General features: G+C 50.2%; 1 protein-coding gene across 5 annotated transcripts in view; it reads left to right on the top strand.

Annotated features, from left to right (window-relative positions):
• SV2B (synaptic vesicle glycoprotein 2B) overlaps positions 1 to 23,169 on the top strand; it is a 260,779-nt gene that overhangs the window by 165,603 nt on the left and 72,007 nt on the right. Inside the window, exon 1 of one of the 5 annotated variants that reach the window (XM_073653296.1) lies at positions 7,177 to 7,270. The exons of the other annotated variants lie outside the window; for them this stretch is intronic. The gene's annotated coding sequence lies outside the window, so the exon portion shown is untranslated. Of the gene's footprint in view, positions 1 to 7,176; positions 7,271 to 23,169 lie in introns of those variants that run through there. 5 annotated transcript variants of the gene reach the window in all.

Here is a 23,169-nt window from a genome sequence, read left to right on the forward strand (position 1 = left end):
GGAATTTTATGTTGTTCCACGTGTCGTAAAATTGATAAGGCAGATTTATTCTTCGGGTCAATACGATTACAGATATACCACATTACCACATTTATATAATTTTTTTATGTTTTGTCACTTTTACACAATAAAAACTATTTTATAGAAAAAATAATTCTTTTTGCATCGCTTTAGTCTGAGAGCTATAACTTTATTTTTCCGCTGATAGAGCTGTATGGTGGGAAAAGCTGACATTTATATCACTACCATTTTTATTTACATTCATCTTTTTGATCGCGTTTTATTCCACTTTTTGTTCGGCGGTATGATGATGTTATAGGTCGGGTCATTTCAGACACGACAATACCAAATATGTGTACTTTTTCATTTATATATTTTTTTCAGAAAATATGTTTTTATGGGTACACTATATATATATATATATATATATATATATATATATATATATATATATATATATATTTTATTATTATTATTATTTTTTATTTAATTTTAACATATTTTTTCAATTTTCTTTGACTTTTTTTCACTTTTTTTTTTTACTTTTTCTTACTTTCTTACTTTGTCCCACTATGGGATTTTCACTTTTTGCAGGCTGATTGCTTGCATAGTATAGGAAATGCATGAGCATTTCTATACTATACAAACTGTCAGTGCTGCACTGACAGGACAAACTTCAAACTTGTTACATCACGCATGATCTAGAAAATTTGCTAGCTCTGGTGACCCAAATAACGTTGCGGGAGTGCCGATCCAAGGGCAGAGTGGACTTCCTCCCTCTGCCTGCTCGCTAAATGCTGCGATCGATTTCGATTGCATCATTTAGGGGTTAAAGAGCTGGGAGCGGTGTGGCACCGCTCCTAACACTTAGTGTCGGATGTCAGCTGTTAGAATCAGCTGACACCCGATGGCAATTGTCTGGACGTATCTGTAGCACCCCGAGGGCTCGGTTGCTACAGAGGTATTGCATCTCACCGAGAGGTGTGATATCTCACTGCCAGGTAAGGATGGAGTGTGGATCAGTACCCCGACAGCTGCATGCACTACACCACATTTCCGGGGGGCAGGGCGACCGATATGCCCCTAAGATGGGCACGACAGCCCCTGTCCCTGGCTGGAGTGGGGGGAGGGAACACCTAGGAAGGGGGAACCCTGTAGTGCAGGGGCAGAGAGGAAGCAGTTCCTGGATGCACAGAGAGAGATATAAAAGGTGGGGGCCATCTTAGAGCAGGAGCCAGTCAGAGGAGGAAAAGAGCAGGAGCAGGGCTCTGTGGAGCTCTGCTCCAGGAGGCGGGCCTAGCCTGAGAGGCCCAAGACAGAGAGAAGACAGGGAGCAGGGCTGCTGCATGGGCTCTGCTCCACAGGCAGGCTCTGTCAGGAGGCCTGGGCCTGAAGGAAGAGGGAAGAAGGAAGGGGAGTGGAGGAGGCTCCAGGAGCACAGAGGAAAGAAGAGACCCCAGGGGTGTGGACCGGCGAGTCGCCACCGCACGCCCGAATCTACCTGCGTAGAAGGGTCAGGCCAAGGGGGGAGACCGGTCCCCGAAACTAGTGGAGGCGGGGAACTACCCTCAGCTAGAAACCGGAGGCTGCAACATTTCAAGTGGCGCAGCCCCTCGCTACACCCGCTAGGAAGGCACCATATAGGGTCCAGGGAAACGGAATGCACGTTTGCCCGCCAAGGCCCGAGGCAACTGGACAGAAGCATGGTCACTGGTGGGGTACGACAGGCCAGAGGAAGGACACATAAAGGGGGTCCTGTGAAACACTCCGGAGATACCTGGGAGTCGGCCGAGCCCCTCACCTGGTGAGCACAGTGCGACGTGGGCAGCCGTTACCTGCAGAGGTGGTCTGGATAATAAGAACTGTGAGTAAATACCCTGGACTGCATCACTGACTCTGTGTCATCACTGCTACTCCTGCACCATCACCCCCATCCTCCGCATACACTGCCCTGATGCTACACTCCTCCCATGGGGAGTTGTACTACACTCTGCTGCACCCACAACACCAGCCTCAGCGGTCTGCCCTGCAGCGGCGGTTCATCCTGACCGCAATCCACGGGTGGCGTAGTCGGACATTTAATCACAAAACCTTATAAATAGACTGCCACTGGTTTGACCGCCCTGAGCCACGGGACCGGGTCCCCGCCACGCAAGGACTACAACCCCCAGCATCCACAAAAAGGTCCGGTTCCGGGTTTCCCCACACACACACGGCCCAGGGGGCGCGTCATATCCATATGTACAACGTCGGTAAGTACCTACCGATCTGGACGTATGGATACGTCAAAGGTCGTGACGGGGTTAAAGAGTAATTGTCAATTTTAGTTTGATTTCATAAATCAATAGTACACATAAAAATAAGCAACTTTGTACTATATCTGATTGGATAAATTTGTTTCTTTCTCCGTCAAGGCTGATCATTCTTTTTTCAAAATTCTCATATATGGATAAAATCTGCACTGAGTGAAGACAAATTGTTACATTACTGAGATAGGAGATGGCAGCTGCTACTGATAGATTCTATGTAGACAGAGGACTAGAAGAAGAAGGAGCTAGGGTCAGAATTACTCCCTCTTCCTCGCTCTCCTCTATACACAGTATCTTATCAGTAGCAACTGTCATTTCCTATTTCAGTAATGTGAAAGTCTGTCTTCACAGTTTTTACACTTAGGCCACGGCCCCACTATTAGTGTTTGTTCAGTATTCGGTCAGTATTTTTTCTCAGGAGTGGAAGCCAAAACCAGCAGTGGGTGATAAATGCAGAATTGGTGACTTGTTTCTATTATACCTTTTCTCTATTTGTTCCTCACCTGGTTTTGGCTCCCACTCCTGAAAACAAATACTGACCGAATACTGACCAAATACTGATAGTGGGGCCGTGGCCATAAGTTGAGAATTTTGAGAGTGAATGATCAGGTCAGGAGGACAAAGAAGCTGATTTCTCTGATAAGACATCTGATAAGATATATTACAGAGTTGCTTATTTTTACTTGTACTATTGATTTATGAAATAAAAATTAAAATGGCGGTTACACTTTAAAGAAGCACTCCCATCAAATTTTTATTCTCTTAATATATTGCAGTCATCATACTATATGGCACTGTGTACTTACAATTTCTTATTTCGCCCTAATACCCAGCTAATTCTTCACTGTTCCAGTAGGTCTATGACATCGCATGTTTAAAAACTGACTAGCTGAATCCTTCTAAGCTCAATATAGAAACAGGAGGTACATTTTCTTCACAAGTCATAAGTCACTGCAAAAGTTCCTGGCAGGGGGGGGAGGAGGGAGTAGCTGGGTCAGGAGTTGAAGAGGGGAATGATTTTTGCACTGTAAAGAGATTTCCTTTTTCTACATAGAGCAAAAAGAATTAGCTGGGTAGAAAGGCAAAATGAGCAATTGTAAGTACACAGTGCTGTATAATATGATGACTGCAATACATTAAGAGGATAAAAACTTTGATGGGAGTGCTTCTTTAAGCTTTTGCATGGAGTAGACACTGCTGCTCTATGGCAGTTCTCCTTGCGCTCACAGTGCCAGCCTCCTGTTTCCAACTCTTTGAGCTTTTTCTGACTTATTAGCAGAAGCAGGGGCGTACATAGGATTCATGGGGCCCCATAGCAGAAGTTCAAATTGGGCCCCCCCCCCAAAAAAAAAATTTAAATAATTGTCAGGGTCACAGAAAAGCAGATCACACAACCTTTCAGGCTTTACATAGTAATTTTCCTCCTGCTGACGTCCTAGGCCCCTCTTTCATTGTCCCATAAAGTGTGATACCAACAAAAGTGTCCCCCAAACACAGTATGATACCCCCATGGTGAATTCCTCCACATGCGCAGTATAATGACCCTACTGTACCTCACCTCAACTCCCAGGGCAAAGTTTGCTGACCCCAACACAGTATGATCCCCCAATTGTGAGCCCTAGAGCTAGAGAGGATGGTAGGTAATAAGGGAGGGTGTTATACATAATAAAAGATGAAACTATATAACTAAGGACGGCGCTATACATAATAAGTGAGTACACTATATACTAAGGGCATATGCTATACATAATAAGTGAGTACACTATGTACTAAGGGACTGTGCTATACATAATACGGCTACATTCCTGCATCCGTGTGCAGTGTCAGTGTGCTGCCCTGTTTTACAGATGCATTGAGCATGCCCTATTCTAATCCTCAAAATCGGATCAGAACAGGACATTCTCTGACCCTCACAGATCTCATTCTAAGATCCGTGATTTTCATGGATGTGTGAATGGATCTATAAAACTCTACAAGTCCGTGGACCATCCGATAAAAAAATCTGACATTTCACACAAATGTAAGAATGCAGCCTAGGGGATTTTACATGTAACATTATCACTCCAAGTCATACAGCGCAGACACAGAATAATATTTACATTAAGGCACTTACCGCTGACGTCTCGTCTGATCAGAGTCGGTTTTTGCTGCTTCTTCTCCATCTGGTCAGACCTTCATGTCGACATCTCCCAGTCACGATTCGTCTTGTCATGATGATCTCCAGCCTAGATAATAACAAGGTCACATATATTGTATATATACACATGTGTCTCCCCCCATACTGCGCCCCTGACTACAGATATGTACCCCCCCATTAATATACTATTAGCCACTTAGTAATCAAAATATAAAGTGATAAGCAGCACTGTGCCCCCCATTAACTATAATCTCCACCTGCCAATAATATAAATTATTCAGTCTCTGTGACTCTCCCTAATTAACTGTAAGGCTATGTGCACACAGAAAATATACAAGCACCCCCATCATTGCTCTGTCCCAGTGTGGCGCCCCTGAGGGTTCAGTCGCCACAGGGGTACTGCACCTCAGACCGAGGTGTGGTATCTCCTCTCCGAGGTAAGGATGGAGCACCTCTCGGGACTCACCCATCCATTCAACACTACACCACTCCTGTCCTGAGGGGGGGCTTAAAGGCACCATAGTGCTGCCCCAGCCGGGATAGAGGAGATGGGGGGGGGACCAAAAGAAAGGGGGAACCATGTAGTGGGTGAGGGTGGAGGACACACCTTTAAGTTACACTTACTAATCCATATTTAACTAGCGGCCATCTTAGGTTCAAGGTCTTTGATTGTGGTCTTCATCGCTGAATGTGGCTTTCTGCTAAGAACCTGCAGCGTGTTGAAGATACACGGTCCTCGTTCTCTGGCCTTGAGACGAGGAGCGGGTTAGAGTTAATCGCTGTCTCTACCCGGTCAAGGTCCCTACCTAAGAAGGCCTGGAGGGGAGCGGAGGAGTAAAGCTCCACAGGCAAAAGGATCCCAGGGGATGCGGATGGAGTGACGTACGGCACCTGCTACCCTCATTCTGACCAAGCCAATGGTGCCAAAAGTGCAGACCGCCCCCTGCAGTAGAGTCAGTTCGCAAGGTAATGTCCATCAGAACGGATGGGATGTCCCTGGGAGTGTCCGTCAGCCAGCCGCCCTGGAGCCGCCCCGAAAAGGGGAGGAGACGAAGGCAACAGCAAGGTGTGGCTGCAACAATCCGAGACTCACCGCACCCTGCAGCAGTGATGGCCGCCGCCGAGGAGAGTCGTTCCAAGCCCTCCAACGCTGGTCCACAAGCTGCCACCTTCCATGGAGTGGAGGGGATCCACTTGAACCCGGAGGAGGCCGAGTTCCTCCATGGAGAGACACAGGACCTGACCCGGAGGGTTGCAGAGGCCCAGCGATCGGTGTCCGCAGCATGGCAGGAGGAGGTGTTGCAAAAGATCCTGTCCCGCCGCCAAGGTTCTGCAAGCCTAACTATAGGAGCAGCAGCCCAGGAGGAGGAAACCCCAGAGGCCTCGTGCAGCCAAGGAGCGGGTAAGCAAGAAATTCCCGTTCCGGGTGCGAGGTGCACGGAGGCCCTCCTGGATCTGATGCCGGCACCCCTGTCCCCGGGCGCCGTTGTCTGGCAGCAGCTTTCAGCACTGGAGCTCGAAGCCCAAGTGACCACCACTGCCAGAGGCCTGCTATGCCTCCCGACTCCCGGTCAGCAGGATCCTGCCCTTACTGGGGAGACCACCAGCCCCCACCCGGACTGGTCCGTTCTGGTTGAGGACCTGCAGCAACCCCTGCTGTCGCCGCTACCCGCGCCCCTAGTCGCCTGCCCGGCGGCGGAGGAGATGGCCTGGGACAACCAGGGGGGCGACCTAATAGGCTTCCCCCAGGAGACCCGGGCTGAAGCGCAGAGGAGGAAGGAGTTCTGTGGAAGGGAGCTCCTCCAACTTGACAAGGAGCGGCGGGAGAGGAGAGTCCGCTGCGAGCGTCTGGAGGTACGCTCCAAAGCTGCCAAGACAAGGGCCCGCCAGGAGGAGGCCACCCGTCCAAGCCCCCGGGAGGAAAGGCTGATAGTCCGCTTCCACCAGGAGGCGGGATGGGGCTTCATACGGAGTCCCCAGTTTGCGCAGGACGTCTTCGTCAGCCGGCGGGACGTCGAGCCGCAACTGAAGGAGGGACACCCTGGTCGGAACCTCTACCCGGGTGATCTGGTGTCATACACCCGCCACCATGGGGTGCGTGGATGGTACGCCCTGGACGTCCATAGGGTGTTTAAGGGTGAGACCCCTACGCGCCTGCCAAAAGAGGACCGGTCAGGCTCCGTAGGGAGGAACGAGTCTTTTCCCAGGTGGGGATACCTGGATTGAGCAGCCCCGGAGGTTGCACCTCTCTGATTAAGTTACTGTTATATGTTAATATGTTGTTTTTCCTCCCGGTTTAAAGAGACATTTGTCCCTGCGGACACTGGCAGTAGACAGACTCTTACTTGTATATAGTTTTGCATCTATTTAGGTGCTCCCTATTGGTTTTATACAAAACCGCTCTACTACTACCTCAGACCTCAGAAGCAAAACCTGTCTGGAGTGGCTCTACCGGAGGTCCAACTCGGGATCTCCATGCCCTGCAGCAACCCCAGGGCCCACGTTGAGGGTTTGGGACAGATCCCTCTTGCTGCTGAACTGACTCTTTTTCTACTTTTCTACCAATCCGTCTACTTGCATAATGTCTCTTAGAGTTTTATATATTTGTACTATTTAATCTGCAACGTTTAAGAAATTGAGCCTCCCTTAAATGGAAGATAGTTATATGGTTAAAAAGCATATAAAAAGTCTGTATCAATGCTTTGCTCTCTTTCCAGCCCGCGGACGTGATGTGTTTCACCAGGGGGGAATGTGGCGCCCCTGAGGGTTCAGTCGCCACAGGGGTACTGCACCTCAGACCGAGGTGTGGTATCTCCTCTCCGAGGTAAGGATGGAGCACCTCTCGGGACTCACTCATCTATTCAACACTACACCACTCCTGTCCTGAGGGGGGGCTTAAAGGCACCATAGTGCTGCCCCAGCCGGGATAGAGGAGATGGGGGGGGGACCAAAAGAAAGGGGGAACCATGTAGTGGGTGAGGGTGGAGGACGCACCTTTAAGTTACACTTACTAATCCATATTTAACTAGCGGCCATCTTAGGTTCAAGGTCTTTGATTGTGGTCTTCATCGCTGAATGTGGCTTTCTGCTAAGAACCTGCAGCGTGTTGAAGATACACGGTCCTCGTTCTCTGGCCTTGAGACGAGGAGTGGGTTAGAGTTAACCGCTGTCTCTACCCGGTCAAGGTCCCTATCTAAGAAGGCCTGGAGGGGAGCGGAGGAGTAAAGCTCCACAGGCAAAAGGATCCCAGGGGATGCGGATGGAGCGACGTATGCCACCTGCTACCCTCATTCTGACCAAGCCAGAGGGACTCCTGCTGCAAGAGGGGTACCGGCCCGCGATATCTGGCTTTGCTACTTCACGTCTCAGTCAGAAAAGCTCGGAGGCTTAGAGGATCCCACCGGGTAATGAACGGAGCGGAGTCGCCACCCGTACCCTTGTTCTGTGTATAGCCAGAGGGAGACCCAGCCTTGTAACACGCACAACATACGGACAGGAGAGGACCTAGTGGGAAATTCTAGGAACACTCTGGTGCGGGGGGGGGGGGGGGGTGTCCTGATTGATGCACCCGAACTACCCAGAGTGTGCTGAGCCCCCTTCCTGGTGGCTGCAGCGCGCCGTGAGGAGCAAGGAGAAGCCTTGCAGCTGACACCTAACAACGTGAGTAAAGTTTGGAAGACTGCATCCATTGCCTCCGTTTCCTTATTTCAGCGCGGCACCACACCACACCACCCACTACTACTCCCCTGATCCGTCTTCTCTGCCCTGAGGACCTGCTCTGCCTGTGGGGAGTAGTACCATCTTCTGCTGTCACGACATCCCGCCTCAGAGGACTGCCGCAGCGCTGGTGGAGGATCACCAGAAACCACAGGTGGCTTAGTCATTACATCCACTCGATTACCACCGTCCCTCCTAGCCCTTATTTTTCACTGTGACGACCCTGGGCACGGGCCGGGCCTAGGCCACGACTGCATCCACCCTACCCAGGAGGCCCGGTTCCGAGTAACCCCATCTCTCAGGGTAGGGCTAGCGAGCGGGAGCGAGGCGTCACACCAGCACCTCCATCATTGCTCTCTCCCAACAATCCGTCATTGTTATGTCCCAGCACTTCCCGTCATTGCTCTCTACCAGCACCCCCAGCATTGCTCTGTCCCAGCACCCCTGTCATTGCTCTCCCAGCACCATCCGTAATTGCTCTCTCCCAGCACCCCTGTCATTCTTCTCTCCCAGCACTCCCATCATTGCTCTCTCCCTGCACCCCCATCATTGTTGTCTCCCAGCACCCCATCATTGCTCTGTCCCAGCACCACTATCATTGCTCTCTCCCAGCACCCCCATCATTGCTCTCTCCCAGCTCCCCCATCATTGCTCTCTCCCAGCACCCCCGTCATTGCTCTCTCCCTGCACCCCTGTCATTGCTCTCTCCCTGCACCCCCGTCATTGCTCTCTCCCTGCACCCTCATCATTGCTCTCTCCCAGCAACCCGTCATTGCTCTCCCCATCCCCGTCATTGGTCTACTAATCCTCATCATTGCTCTCCCCGCCCCATCAAACCCATCACTGCTCTTCCCAGCCCCACCATTGCTCTCCCCAGACCTATCAGCGCTCTCCCCAGCCCCATCAGCCCCACCATTGCTCTCCCCAGCCCCACCAGCCCCACAATTGCTCTCCCCAGCCCCATCAGCCCCACTATTGCTCTCCACAGCCCCATCAGCCCCACTATTGCTCTCTCCAGCCCAATCAGCCCCATTATTGCTCTCCCCAGCGTTTCAGTAAAAAAAAACAAAAAACACTTACCTCTCTGCCCGTTCCCCCGCAGGCCGCAGCATCCTTGTTGTCTGCAATTTCCTCCCTCACACAGGCCCGCGCTGCATGATGACGTCATCAAGCAGCGCGTTCCTGTGTGTGGGAGGAAGCGGCGGGCAGGAAGCAGAGGACGGATCTCTGCAGCTCCGCTGCCATTCTGTCCTGTCAGCAGCAGAGCAGGGAGACGTTGCACCGGCGGGCCCCCCGGCGCAGCTGCACCAGCAGCGGTATGTCCGCCCCTGGACAGCTATGGACCCCCAGCTCACGGGCCCCATAGCAGTCGCGTGGTCTGCAGCCATTGGCGGTACGCCACTTAGCAGAAGACAGTGCCCGTCACTCAGATCCAGGCAGTAGATGTGTGACAGGCTCTGCTTTATAACCAATGAGCTCTTTTCTGCAGTGCATTGGGAAGCACTCATTAGAGCCCAGCACTCCCATATAACCAAACATAGAGCTGAGCTGCTGTTGAGGACATGAGTTATTATTCTTAACTTGCGCCCCATTTTATCAGGTCTAATGGTGACATAGACAAATGATTACCTCTGCCTACACCTCGTTTTGGTCCCATAACCCATGTATCTTTGTAATAGAGCTATAAAGAGATGCCTATTTGCTACATTATGACACAAAATCAAGGCCTCAAAAACTCTGCGAGTATTTAAATCATTAGTCATTCTGTACAGGAAAGAAATATTAAGTGCTCAGTGTATGTATTATTTGTTACAGGCAGATTGATGCTTGAACATTGCTGAATAATTTGTGTCTCTGGGGATGTATTCATCCATTTCTCTTCATCGTGAGCAGAAGGGAACCACATTTTCCAGTGATTACGTAAGAATGAATGGAGGTTGATTCTTTTGTACAATCCAAGATGCAATTGCCATACTATTCTAGATATAATTTCTTTCCATTTTAAGAATTGCCTTTTAAATATTTAAACATTCAGTTCGGCTTCTATATAATGCAGACACTCCATGCTGAAAATATTCTAAGCTCTCAAAGCTCACAAATAATAGTTGTGAAGGACTTCGAAGTACACAAATGAGATTGTTTTATATAATTTATACCGCTCGCTCACAGATGGAATGGAAAGACAAATTGAAGCAATGTTATTGAGGGGTAAAAGTCTGAGGAAAGTTCATTTTTTTTAATATATTTTGTGAATATGTTTTCTGCTACTTGATAATATGTATTTGTCAAGGATAGCACTTAAAGACATTGTGCAGATCCCACCGCTGCCACCAGCTTGTCAGGGATAACAGCAGGGGGATTTGCTCAGATCCCACCGCTGCCTCCAGTTTTTCAGGGACACAACTCCGCTGCCTCCAATCGTCAGGACAATTATGCAATTGACTGATGAGTGATGAACAAGACTGCGGCTGTTTCCACTACTAGGCCAATTATTGGGGAACTCACAGTCATAGAGCGTATGCTATACACACTTCCGATTCCAAAGCATGGAATATATATACCCTGGTACGGTCACTGCCAAACTCCACAATAACAAAAGGAACTAGCTGCGTCTACCAATTGTTTATACAGGCCGAATTGACACCAGTTACAGGTATTGTATAGCTTTAGGGGTGCGGTTTACAGAGCAAGAAGAACGGAGCTATTAAATTTTATATATTTAATCCTGAATGGTAGGCAGTGTTTATAAAAAATATACAAATATGTTACAAAATGGGAACAAAACAATACTGTATATACAATCACATAAAATAAAAGAGATAACAAGGGAAAAGGTACTAGCCCTATCTCACAGAAATGGCTCAGAGCTTAGCGGAGGGAGGTACTCCTTTTTAGGAAACTCCTTAGATCAACGGACAGAACCACAGCAAGCTGTACCTTCTAGGACTGACAAATTACAGAAACCCAAACTCTGCTTTTTATTGAATCAAGGTTTTTGCCAATTACCTCCCCTTAGTGAACTTTTATGGGGGCTAGCTGTGGGATGTGCTAGGTCTTTTAGAAGATTATGAGATCCACAACTTTCAAGATATATTGACCCCTGGAGGACTCAGACGGGAGATATTGTTGTCATTTTTCCTTTCATGATTTTACCTTTCTATAGAGATGAAACATGGAATGGATAGTATCATCCATCTTCCGATATTAAGGTGGAGGGGTTAGAGTGGCCTTACGGTGATGTGAGTGAAAAAATTATCTTCATCCCTTCACTACGACGCCAAAAATATATCTTCCATATATATGGGATCGATGCAAACCCCAATATTCATCACTGACCATTGATTCCAGGAAGTCTGAGACAATTCCTTTGAACAGAGGGAGCTCTTGCCTCAGAAGTGTATTTCTCTGCCTTTGAGTATACGAATGCTATACATGGTGTCTGGTTCTCAGAGCAGATCTCTGCTGTAATTACCTCTTCACAGCAGGATGTCCTACTTCAATGCTGGTTGAAGTGTCAGCTCTTCCTCTCTTCCCCAGTTATAATTAATCCCATATGTTCAATGTGTGGGTGATATGTCCCCTCTCTGGAGATGTGTTTATGGATTTTACAATTTTTCTCCACGACAGTATTCATTGACAGGAACATAAAACGCACAAAATGCAATAATTTCTCTAAGGCTGTGTGCCCACGATGCGTTTTTTAAGCGTTTTCGCAGCGGCAAAAACGCTGCAGAAACGCTTAAAAAACACATGGTAGAAGGCCTGCCATGTTCCCCAATGATAATCTGCATGTGCTGTGCACATGCTGCGGAAATTTCCGCTGTGGATTATCATTGCGGAAAAAACCGCAGCACTACCAATTATTTTGCGGAAGCCATTGACTTGCATTGGAGCGCATGGATTCCGCATCACTGTAGATGTAGATGCGCATTCCATGCATTCCAATGTGCGGATGGTACCCGGGTGTGGAGGAGAGGAGACTCTCATCCAGACCCAGGTACCAGAGAAACTGTAAAAAAAAGAATAAAATAAAAAATATATGTTATATTTACCTTCTGGCGGCCCCCGGTGCGCTCGTCCTCCCTTGCCAGCAGTTCGCGATGGACTGAAGGACCTGCGCTGACGTCATAGTCATGTGACAGGTTACGCGATGCTGACGTCGGCAGGTCCTTCAGTGTACCGTGATCTGCCGGCAGCCAGGACGGTGAAGCAAGACTCCGGGGGCCATCGGAAGGTAAGTATAGATTTATTTTTTTATTTTTAAAATTTTTTTGGGGTCACACTATATAAATCCATGCCTTTTGCATGGATTTATATAGTGTGACCAAGTTGACAAGCACTTTCCAAGTGATGCTAAAATCGCTTGGAAAGCGCTTGTCAACCCGCATGCGGAAATGCATGTGAAGAACGCTTCACATCCGCATGTCCCTGGCAGGGAAAACGCATGTACAATTCGCATGCATTTTTTCTGTCAGGGGAGATGCAGAAACGCTCAGGAAAAATCCGGAGCATTTCTGCATCGTGGGCACATAGCCTAAAAGTGAGGTGTTAACAGGACAAGTTCCACAGAGGTCCAGGTGTTTAGTGTCAAATTGCAACTAGCCCCAATATGTATTTCATGCATATTTTTCTGTTTTGTCTCGTCCCACTGAAGTCAGTAGTGAAAAAATTCACAAAAATAGCAAACTTAAAACAGGTAGAAGTTTCAAATGAATGTGTCATGGTATATAAAAATATGCTGGGCTTGAACTGAAAATAATTATTGAGTTATTGGAATCATAGTGGAATGATAGCTTATTGACATCAACTAACAGCATTAATGGAAATTTTATTCTGCACAAGTGACACAAAGTGATAAACACATGTGTGGACAGAGCTTTAATGGCATCTAACTAGCGTTTGAGACAAATTTTCTGAAATTTCTGGCTTCATGTGAATTCGAGCACATTGATATTCTATTTGTGGTTCGCAAAAAAAACCCTACAAAAATAAAAACAAAACAAACTTGCCTGGCACCATTTATTTGCTGAAGCATCAGAGAGCGGGCTAATTATTATTATTATTTATTATTATAGCGCCATTTATTCCATGGCGCTTTACATGTGATAGGGATATACATAGCAAAAACATTTACATAATCTTAACAAAACGAGTCAGCGACTGGTACAGGAGGAGCGAGGACCCTGCCCGCGAGGGCTCACATTCTACAAGGGATGGGTGAGGATACAGTAGGTGGGGGTAGAGGAGGTCATGCAGTAATGTGGTGGAGCGGTGGTTACTGCAGGTTGTAGGCTTGTCGGAAGAGGTAGGTCTTCAGTTTCTTTTGAAGGCTTCCATGGTAGGCGAGAGTCTGATGTGTTGGGGTACAGAGTTCCAGAGTAGGGGGGATGCACGGGAGAATCTTGTATGCGATTGTGGGAAGAGGAGATAAGAAGGGAGTAGAGAAGCAGATCTTGTGAGGATCGGAGGTTGCGTGCAGGTAAGTACTGGGAGACTAGGTCACAGATGTATGGAGGAGACAGGTTGTGGATGGCTTTGTATGCCATGGTTAGGGTTTTGAACTGGATTCTCTGGGCAATGGGGAGCCAGTGAAGGGATTGACAGAGGGGGGAGGCCGGGGAATAGCGGGGGGACAGGTGGATTAGTCGAGCAGCAGAGTTTAGGATAGATTGGAGAGGCGCAAGAGTGTTGGAAGGGAGGCCACAGAGCAGGAGGTTGCAGTAGTCGAGGTGAGAGATGATGAGGGCATGCACTAGTGGTTTTGCAGAGTCTTTGCTGAGGAATGCACGGATCCGGGAGATGTTTTTGAGTTGGAGTCGGCAGGAAGTGGAAAGGGCTTGGATGTGTGGTTTGAAGGAGAGATCAGAGTCCAGGGTTACCCCAAGGCAGCGAGCTTGTGGGACTGGGGAGAGTGAACAGCCATTGAAGTTGATGGATAGGTCAGATGGGGGATATGAATGAGAGGGTGGAAAGATGATGAACTCTGTTTTATCCATGTTGAGTTTTAGAAATCTGGCAGAGAAGAAGGATGAGATGGCGGACAGACATTGTGGGATTTTGGTTAGTAGGGAGGAGATATCAGGTCCAGAGAGGTAGATCTGTGTGTCATCAGCATAGAGGTGATACTGAAAGCCGTGAGACTCTATGAGCTGTCCCAGGCCAAAGGTGTAGATGGAGAAGAGCAGAGGTCCTAGAACTGAACCTTGGGGGACGTCAACAGATAGGGGTTGAGATGAGGAGGTGGTGCGTGAGTGGGAGACGCTGAATGTCCTGTCTGTTAAGTATGAGGAGATCCAAGATAGGGCCAAGTCCGTGATGCCAAGAGATGAGAAAATCTGTAGTAAGAGGGAATGGTCCACTGTGTCGAAGGCAGATGACCGGTCCATAATGTATTTCTGCGTTGTCGCTCGGGCCTCCCATAATGTCCTGCAGTTATGACCCCTTACGAATTATTATACCCTCTACAGTGGTGGTCAGTACCTGGGTCATCACAGATCAGAGGTTCCCAGTGGAGCACAGTTTGTACGGCAGAGTCATTTTCCATTTCCAGAGTCACTGGGTAAGTCTCTCTCTTATGTTGCGTGTAGGCTCTTATGGTGAGCAGAGTCCTCTCTCTTTTTCTGTCCCCCGTACAGTGTAAGCTCTTATGGTCAGTGGGTTTCTTTCTCCTGTAGAGTGTAAGTGACTCGCCCCCTGGGCCGTGGGGCACCCGGAACCGGGCTTCTATGAGATGCTGGGGGTAGTAGTGGCAACCCGATCCCGTGGCTCAGGGTGGTCAGACCAAATTGTGGCAGTCTATTTATCAGTGTTTTGAATGTCCGACTACGCCACCCGTGGATTGCGGTCAGGGATGACCGCCGCTGCGAGGCAGACCACTGAGGCTGATGTTGGTGTGCAGCACAGGGGTAGGACAACTCCCCACGGGAAGAGTGTAGCCTCAGGGCAGTGTAGGTGAATGCTGGGGGTGATAGTGCAGGCCGCAATAGTAAGAGTTCAGAGTCCGCTTCAAAGAGTCCAGGGTCTTTATTGCAGATGTTATTACTGACCCAACAAGAGTACCGGTTAGGAGTGGGCATGGGTATCTGAGAGCATTCGGGCGAGCCCCACTGGTCAGGGTGAGTGTGTAGGCCTACCGTTCTCTCTATGCTCTTTCTGACTATCTCCCTCTTCGTGGTGTAATAGCCCACGTCCCTGAGCTGGCCGTGTACTTTGCCTGTATGGCTTGCAACTCGGGCCTTAGGTACCTTTTCCTTTCTCCTGCTGTACTGGTCCCTCTGTGTGGCGAAGCCTCCAGGCTTCTTAGGCCAAGGGACCTGAAATCCCTCGTGGGTTGGTTCTCTGCTGCTGGGCTTGCAACCCTGACAGCCTCAGACCCCAATGTCCGGTGGTGATTCTCTCAGCCAGGACTGGCTCTCGTCGACTCTGTCCCTGGCTCGCAGTCTCTCCTCTGCCTCACGGACTCCTCAGCTGCTGCTGACCTGTCCCTTCCTCTAAGGAACCCTTCTGGTCACTTCAGAAGTGGGTTCTGGTCTCTCTAACCCTGCCCCAGTTCCAGCTTTTATAGGGGCAGCCTGCTCCCCCTACTGGCCTGGGACAGGAGGTGCTGCATGCTAATGGTCCCTGACCAGGGAACCTCCCTCCTGCTCTCAGACACAGCTTTTAATATTTGTGGCATCCAGGCCTGGGGTGACACTTTCCCCCCTAGTAATATTTAGTACTCCGGGACTAAGTCTTTTTGGCCAAAAACAAACAGGGTATAAATGTCAACATAACATAATTACAAGTACATTTTGTCCTTAAGGTCACGGCGCTTCCGTGACCGGGTGTCCATATCACCCAACTAGGTGAAGTTTTCCACGGTGTGGGGACCTGTCCCTATAAACCCCAAGTTCCTGGCCTTGGGCGTGGCGGCAAGGTAAGAGCTCACTACTTTGGACCACAAGGAGGCCACGCCGGACAGGTTTTTCTTCCGTGGTCATCTTCACAAGAGGGCACCAAGTGCAACTATCTACATCTCAGTTCCGGCCATTCAGTGTCCATGACCTGTCTGTCCATTGTACTAGGAAAAACTAGAAAACAGTATTAGTAACCAGGTAACAAGTATAAACATTAACTACATACTTTACATTCAGATTTTCCAGCAAGCTGGTATTTGACCCCTAGTGCTCCGTGTTGATCTGCGTAACCCACTGTCTGGTGGTGGTCTAACCTGGTTTTCCCCACTATCATTTAGGGTACAGCTACTAGCTGGGTTTACAGGCAGGGCAGGCAGCTGTCTGCGTGTCCTTTGGCTTACCGCAGGCATGGCAGGCTCACTGTCAGGGTTGACTCTCCTGGGCTGCTGGCATGGGTTCTTCTGCCTCCGGAGCTGCTTGTTCTTCTTGTTCTTCCTGCTCTCCTGTAGGCTCCTGCTGGGTAGGTTGAAGGAAGTGTAGTACCGGTACCACTATGGCATCGTTTATCCGAGTCCAGGACCGGGGGAACTCTCCGAGAACGGTGCTGACCAATTCTTCCTTGTCCACTGCGGGCTCAAGGTCATCTTGATCTTCAGTTGGACTCTGCAGTTGCTCGGGGCACCGTTTTAGGTTGTCTCTGGAGACAATGCTAGTGGTTTCTCCTCCATCCTTGGTAATTACACATACCTTCGGGTTGTCGTGGTTGGACGGCAGTACTGTGTACGGGTCGCTCTCCCACTGGTCATCTAGCTTGTGAAGCCTTCTCTTCCGCTTCAGGACCTGCTCACCAGGTTCTAGGGGACCAGCAGGGGCGTGTTGGTTGAAGAGCCTCTCTTGCTTTTCTCTCGCTTGAGCCAGACTCCTCTCCACACTCTCCTGTACCTTCTTGTACTGTAGCCGCCATTCCGTATCCCAGTCTGCATCTGGGGAGGTGTCCTTGGGTGTCAGGACTCCCATCTCCAGGTCCATAGACAGCTTACCTGGTCTTGCTCGCATCAGGTAAGCCGGGGTGCAGTTGGTAGCATTCACCGGGATATGGTTGTACATGTCTATCAGGTCTGGCAGCTTCTCCGGCCACAGGCTGCGTTCTTCCAGGGGCAACGTCTTGAGGAGATCAATGACGATATTATTCATTTTCTCACACAGCCCGTAGGTTTGCGGGTGGTAAGGCGTTGTCCGAATCTTCCTACAGCCGTAGAGGTTGCAGAACTTCTGGAAGACTTCCGCCTTAAACGCTGGACCTTGATCTGTCAAGACCTGTTCCGGATACCCGTGTGGACGGCAGAAGTGTTGTTGGAAGGCTCTGGCCGCCGTTTGGGCCGTCAAGTCTTTAACCGGGACCACCACCAAGAACCGGGAGTAATGGTCCACAATCGTGAGGGCATAGATGTAGCCGGACCGGCTTGGAGCCAACTTCTCATGGTCCAGAGCTACCAGCTCAAGAGGCTGCCTGGTGACGATGGGCCTCAAGGGTGTCTTCTGGCTGGTATGGTCGTTCCATCTGAGGTGACATGGGCCGCAGTCCCTTCACCACTTCTCTATGGCCCCTCTCATACCGATTCAGTAGAACCGCTCTCTCAGTAGGAACTCCAGTTTCTTCCACCCGAAGTGTCCCGCTCTGTCATGGTAGGCCTCCAGGACCATCGCTGCATCCCGTCTCGGGACCACTACCTGCCAGGTCAGCTCGTGCGTCCGGTGGTTGACAAGCCTTCTGCACAGCTTACCTTCGTAGAGGAATAGCCTGCTTTTTTCCTTCCATAACTGCTTGGCTTCCTCTGGAGCGTCCGGGCCAGGGCTAGCGTCTGCCTGGGTTAACAGGTCTTTCACCAGGCCAACTGCAGGGTCACTATCTTGCGTTTCAGCCCAGCCGTGGTGGGGTAAGGGATTGAACATGACGGTGGTTAGGTCTTTGTCTCTTACCCGGTGAGAATACTGAGTGGCCCCATACCGGTGAAACGCAGGGAGCTCTACTTCCTCCAGCTCTTCCGAGTCTTCTTCTCCTTCGGGTAGGTGGGGCATTCTTGATAGGGCGTCTGCATTGGCGTTGGTTCTGCCTGCCCGGTATTTGATTGTGAAGTCATAATTTGATAGCCGTGCCATCCACCGCTGTTCTAGGGCACCTAGTCTTGCATTGTCCAGGTGTGTCAACGGGTTGTTGTCCGTGTACACAGAGAACTTTGTGGAGGCCAGGTAATGTTTAAACCGTTCTGTGACGGCCCACACCACTGCCAAGAATTCTAGCTTGAAGGAGCTGTAATTCTCCGGGTTCCTTTCAGTGGGCCTCAGCTTCCGGCTGGCGTACGCGATCACCCTTTCTCTGCCCTGTTGGTTTTGGGACAGTACGGCTCCTAACCCCACATTACTGGCGTCTGTGTGGAGGATAAAAGGCTGGCCATAATCGGGGTAGGCCAGGATCTCATCCCCTGTGAGGGCCATATTCAGCTGGCGGAAGGACTCCTCTTCTGGCTTGTCCCACTTGAAGGGTGGCTTTTGACTTCTGGATTTAGACTGACCTATCAGGAAGTCCTGCATTGGAGCCGCCATCTTTGTGAACCTGGGGATGAACCTTCGGTAGTAGCCTACCAACCTGAGGAATTGCCTCACTTCTTTGATGTTAGAGGGGCTTGGCCAGCTCTTGATGGCTGTAACTTTGTCGGGGTCAGGGGCTACTCTCTCAGCACTCACCACGTGCCCTAGGTACTGTACCTTTGGTTTTAACAGGTGACACTTTGAGGGCTTCACTTTCAGGCCATAGCCTGCCAGGGCTTCGATCACCTCGGCCAGGTGCTTTAGATGGTCCTCGTAAGTCTTCGAATAGACAATCACGTCGTCCAGGTAAAGTAGGACCGTCTCGAAGTTTCGGTGCCCTGGACAGCATTCCATCAGCCTCTGGAAGGTCCTGGGTGCATTGCAGAGCCCGAATGGCATACAGTTGAATTCGCTCAATCCCATCGGGGTGGAGAAGGCGGTCTTCTCCTTGTCAGCCTCTGCCACAGGAACCTGCCAGTACCCGCTAGTAAGGTCCAAAGTAGAGAAGAAATTAGCCAATTTTAGTGCGGCTAAAGACTCTTCTATCCTAGGTAACGGGTACGCGTCTTTATGGGTGATACGATTGATTTGTCTATAGTCCACGCACATTCTCATGGTACCGTGTTTCTTTTTTACCAGAACCAAGGGGGCTGCCCAGGGGTTACAGCTATCTCTAATGACCCCGGCTTCTTTCATTTCTCTCAGCATGCCCTTTGCGTTCTGATAATGTGCGGGGGGTACAGGTCTGTATCTCTCTTTTATTGGTGGGTGGCTTCCCGTGGGGATGTGGTGTTCTACCCCTTTCACCCTGCCGAAGTCTAGCGGGTGCTTACTAAAGATTCTCTCGTACTCCTGAACCACCCGGTAGACTCCTTGTTTTTGGTGCAAGGGAGTGGAGTCAGCACCCATGTGGAGTTTCTGGCACCAGTCCTCCTTAGGTTTCTGGGAGCCATTAACCTCCACCGGGGAAGATGGAGGCAAGGGTTCCATGACCCTGAGAGCATTGTGTTCGACGGCAAACAATTTGGCTAGTGTAGCGTACCGGGGCAAGTGTACTTCCCTTTCCCCGATGTTTAAGATCCGGACGGGCACCCTTCCATGGCGGACATCAACCACCCCCCAGGCTGTCAAAATGGTGGGCCTGCTGTCTGAGTACATGGGTTCTACCATGGCTTGGTAGTCTCTCCCTCTTAACCCGATTGCAGTCCGACACCAGATCATCATTTCACTTTTGGGAGGCATGGCAATGGGGAACGGGTCGCTCATCCTCATGCTACCGATCTCACCACCAGACAGTTGTACCTGTTGCCGTCTCATCAGGGCTTTTATCTCCTTCTGGAGGACCCTCTGTTGGCTGGAGCTCGCATTCATCGCCACCTGCTGCAAAATTACAATCACTTCTGAAAGACAATTTTCAATCACGTTAGTACCCAAGGTTATTTTAGGGTGACTTTCTCGACTGTCAATGTCCACAATGATCACTCCCTGTGCCGGCAGTTCAACTTTACCAATCTTAATGGTCATCTCTCTGAACCCCACCTGCGGCACGGGCTGGCCATTGCTGGCGATGATGCTCAAGTCACTGTCTGGATAGCGGGTTATGTCAGTGTCACTCCAGTACTGCTTGAAAAGTACATAGGGGATGGTAGTCACTTGGGACCCGGTGTCAAGTAGTGCATTCATGGGGATACCGTCCAGCACTACGGGTAAAACTGGGCGTCCCCCTACGTACTTATCACGCCAATTAGACGGGCCTGGTGACCTTATGCCTGGGGGTTGGCCCTCTGCCCCAGGTCGGACCCATTTAAAGTACAGTACCTGGCTACGTGTCCCAGCTGGTTGCAACGGCGGCAAATCGGCTGTCCATCCTCAGTGTAACGATCGGCGGGTCTCCCTCTGAACGACGGGATCCTCCTCTGTCGACGCCATGGGACATCCTCCGGACTGGAAGCCAGCTTGATTGGTCCTGACGGGTCCATCTGTAACGACTGTACGGTCCTGGTCAATGCAGCAACACTCTTTGTCAGTTCTTGGACCTGATGGTGCAGGTTTGCAGGCGGGGATGGGTTTAGGGCCTGCGCATCAGCCCCCACAAGGTTTGCAGGGTAGGGCGCTGCCTCCTGGTGGTAAGTGATGGCAGGGCGCCGGGAAACTACAGCGCCACCTGGTGCGGGTTCTCGGAGCACCTGGATGGCCCTATCTTTGAACTGTGCAAAAGTCAAATCGGGGTTCTGTAGGGCCATGAAGCGCAGCTGGGTTCTGCGAGCGCTGGACAGCAGACGTTCTATGAACTGATCAGGCAACAGTTTATCGGTATCCTGCACGCTGCCAGAGTCAGCTTGCTTAATTGCCCCCAAGGCTTCCTGTAAATTTAGGGCATAGTCTCTGATACTATCCTGGGCTCGCTGCTTACAGCCATAGAACCGCATCTTGATTTCTGCTGAGGTACGTGTGTCAAATGTGTCCCGTAGATGGGTCAGAACCCGCTTTACAGTCCTTTTCTCCTCAGCTGTCCAAGACTTTACCTCCCACTGGGCCGCACCAGTTGACTGCCCTATCAGTATGCTTACTTTCTGTTCTTCTGTCAGGGGGTAAACTTTGAACAGGCTATACAGCCTTTCTTTAAAGTCGCCCAAGGTATGCGAATCGCCGGCATACTGTGGCAGCCAGGCCGCTCCGGGGATATAGGGCATGGAAAACGGCATCACAGCTGCAGCGGCTACGCTGGTGGTAGAGGGTCCCTCCGCGTCCGACATCTTCCTCCCCCCTAGTTAACCGTGGCCTACCTTCCGGCGATCCTCTTCTGTAGGCCGCGGCTCCGCTCGCGATGCTCTGGGCGAGGACCTGGCGTCGCTCGGTGATGACGTCGGCGTCCGCTGGATCTCCTTCCAGGACCTTGCGCAGCGTCTCAGCGTAGGGCGGGGCTTCAGGTCTCGCACGCTTTTGACATCCACGCCCCTCTTCTTCCCGCGCGGCGTCCCGAAGATGGCGCCCGATGGCGGGAAACGGCTCCAGATGGCAGGAAATGGCCCCGAATGGCGGGAAACTTCACTCAGGTAAGTATAAAGTCTTTTTCAGGCACGCAATACCCGTTTGTGGCGGGTTGGTCACAATCCTGCCGACTACGCCAAAAGCTGACTCGCCCCCTGGGCCGTGGGGCACCCGGAACCGGGCTTCTATGTGATGCTGGGGGTAGTAGTGGCAACCCGATCCTGTGGCTCAGGGTGGTCAGACCAAATTGTGGCAGCACAGGGGTAGGACAACTCCCCACGGGAAGAGTGTAGCCTCAGGGCAGTGTAGGTGAATGCTGGGGGTGATAGTGCAGGCCGCAATAGTAAGAGTTCAGAGTCCGCTTCAAAGAGTCCAGGGTCTTTATTGCAGATGTTATTACTGACCCAACAAGAGTACCGGTTAGGAGTGGGCCTGGGTATCTGAGAGCATTCGGGCGAGCCCCACTGGTCAGGGTGAGTGTGTAGGCCTACCGTTCTCTCTATGCTCTTTCTGACTATCCCCCTCTTCGTGGTGTAATAGCCCACGTCCCTGAGCTGGCCGTGTACTTTGCCTGTATGGCTTGCGACTCGGGCCTTAGGTACCTTTTCCTTTCTCCTGCTGTACTGGTCCCTCTGTGTGGCGGAGCCTCCAAGCTTCTTAGGCCAAGGGACCTGAAATCCCTCGCGGGTTGGTTCTTTGCTGCTGGGCTTGCAACCCTGACAGCCTCGGACCCCAATGTCCGGTGGTGATTCTGTCAGCCAGGACCGGCTCTCGTCGACTCTGTCCCTGGCTCGCAGTCTCTCCTCTGCCTCACGGACTCCTCAGCTGCTGCTGACCTGTCCCTTCCTCTAAGGAACCCTTCTGGTCACTTCAGAAGTGGGTTCTGGTCTCTCTAACCCTGCCCCAGTTCCCGCTTTTATAGGGGCAGCCTGCTCCCTCTACTAGCCTGGGACAGGAGGTGCTGCATGCTAATGGTCCCTGACCAGGGAACCTCCCTCCTGCTCTCAGACACAGCCTTTAATATTTGTGGCATCCAGGCCTGGGGTGACACATAAGCTCTTTGATCAGCGTTATCCTCTTTCTTTCTCTCCTATGGAGTGTAAGATTTTATATTCAGTACGCTCCTCTCTCTTTCTCATGTAGAGTGTAAAGTCATATTTTCTGCAGTGTCTCCTCTCTATCTCTTTCCCTCACTCTTTCTCTTGTAAAGTGTAAGCTCTTATAGTCAGCGGGGTTCGCTCCCTCGCTTTACTCTCCCCCCACATGTATTTTCGGAGCAATTATAAGCTTTCTGGTATTGAGAGTTGCGCAACTTTATTCATCACAAATCAAATTTTGGGGGAAATTTCAGCAAAGCTGGCGAATTCGAATTGAGTAACTGCATCCCTGGCACATCAAGTACCTTGATGACTGCTTTGAGTAAGTAATATTAAAAACAGTTACATGATTAAATCAATATTCCAGCCTTAAAGGAGTTTTCCTACAAACAAAGTTAATTTTAATCAACATTTTAATTAACAGATCTTTGAAT

This window comes from Phyllobates terribilis, unplaced genomic scaffold (genome assembly GCF_046119375.1).
Source record: "Phyllobates terribilis strain yellow unplaced genomic scaffold, ASM4611937v1 Scaffold_11__3_contigs__length_659146591, whole genome shotgun sequence".
Classification (NCBI taxonomy): domain Eukaryota; kingdom Metazoa; phylum Chordata; class Amphibia; order Anura; family Dendrobatidae; genus Phyllobates; species Phyllobates terribilis.